The 1,765-nt window shown below is 41.5% G+C and overlaps 1 non-coding gene across 1 annotated transcript; it reads right to left on the bottom strand.

Annotated features, from left to right (window-relative positions):
* Positions 1–892: 892 nt before the first annotated feature.
* LOC138157320 (U6 spliceosomal RNA) lies at positions 893–995 on the bottom strand. The gene has a single exon (XR_011167358.1). It is a non-coding gene; the product is annotated as a U6 spliceosomal RNA (small nuclear RNA).
* Between the last annotated feature and the right edge of the window lie 770 nt (positions 996–1,765).

The raw sequence follows: 1,765 nt of genomic DNA on the forward strand, positions 1-1,765 counted from the left end.
TCCACAACTCCAGCTACTCAAACATAGCTACCATGTCCCTTATAAGTCATTTATTCTTTAAGGGAAGCAGATTAACTCCTATGTAGGTGCATATGGCATGGTGTAACAATAATGCAATATTCACAACCCTCACTGGTATAGTTGTGAATCACAAAATGTAGCAGACTCTCCACACAGAGGGTGGAACCAAAGCCTTTATTCAAACACCAGAAAACTGAGTACCAGAACCAGAAAGCCAAAGTCATCACAGTAGCCACGAAGTTGATACACATGGTTAATTCAGTGAACACCCATATTCCCAAGCCTTCACAACAGAACAGGTTCCCTCAAGCAGGGATCCTCCTCTCTCCCTCATGGTAGCTCCTCAGCCTGGTTCTTAGAAGTTCTTAGAAGAAATTCCCAAAGGAAAGGTGTCAGAAGAAATTCCCAGAAGAAAGGTCTCAGCAAAAGTTGCAGCCTCCAGAAATTCACTGAGAGAAATTCTGCCATTTCCAGCTGAGGCCTTTCCTTATATATGCCTTAGCTCCTCCCTATTCTGCCACTTCCTGTTACATCAGCAACTTCCTCCCAAGGTGTTAACTACTTCTGTGTTAATTAAATAGCTTAAACAAGGTGTTAACTTGAAACAAGGTGCTAAGTGCCTGCTTACTTGCCAATACAAAGGGGCATGGAAGATCTTCAGATTCCATTAACATTACACATGGGATCCAGTACCTTCCCCAGCCAGGTCAATCTCCTCTGGGCCCATTTTTGCTTGTTAAGGTTTTTCATCAAGTGAGATAGTTAGAATGAATACAATAATACAGATGTGGTCTGACCATCCTGCAGAGGACAGTGAGACTACCTGCTCTTGTGTCTGGACCCTGGGCCTTTGCTTTTATTGAGAATTTTTGTAAATGTGGAATGTTTCGTGAATTTGTGTGTCTTCCTTGCACAGGGGCCATGCTCATCTTCTCTGTATCGTTCTGATGTTAGTATATGTGCTGTCAAAGTGAGTGTGACCTTGGACCTTTCTTAAGGCAACCTAAAGCATTAACATTTTTGGGAGGGTGGGGCTTCCATGTCTAATGATTGGCTCTTATTGAGTTAGTAGTCTACTAAAGGGGTACACTCTACATTTCTGCAATCAAAGACCATGTAAACATCCCTTTGAGATGAAAATAGGTATCTCTTTAACACATTTGTTAACCTCCCAAGGCAGTCTCAGAATGTCCGAGGAATTAATCCTTCTCATCTTCTTTCTCCTCTTCCTCTTCTTCTTCCTCCTCCTCTTCCATCATCATCATCATCATCGTCAATGTGGCTAGAATTTTATTATGGTCATTTCATCCACCTACATGCTTCTTCCCTTCTTGCTCTACTTTGTTTCCTTGCTGTTTCCTAAGTTAAACCCATATAATTCTGCCTCCTAGACTGGGTAAAGGAAGCCAGTGAACAAATTTGCCACGAGAAAGCTATGGCTGTGCTCCCTTTATAGGTTGATGGCAGCAGGTTTGTAAATAATTTACAAGACCCCAATTCCCTTTCTCCCAGTTACTCCAGGCTCAGAGACCAATGCTCCCCTCTGTGCTGCATATTAAGCTTCAAACTAAGTCAGGAAAGTCACCAAGATCACAAACTTCTCAATGAGAGAATATGTTTTTTAAAATTAGTCAATCATAGAATCACAGGTCACAGAATGATGGAGCTGGAAGGGATCTTTGAGATCATTTCATTTTATTCTTGAGGAAAATGAGACTAAAAGAGACTAAAATGAGACTAAAAG

Source organism: Petaurus breviceps, unplaced genomic scaffold (assembly GCF_028583685.1).
Source record: "Petaurus breviceps papuanus isolate PSGF00001 unplaced genomic scaffold, PetGlider_PUasm1.0 171, whole genome shotgun sequence".
Lineage (NCBI taxonomy): Eukaryota > Metazoa > Chordata > Mammalia > Diprotodontia > Petauridae > Petaurus > Petaurus breviceps.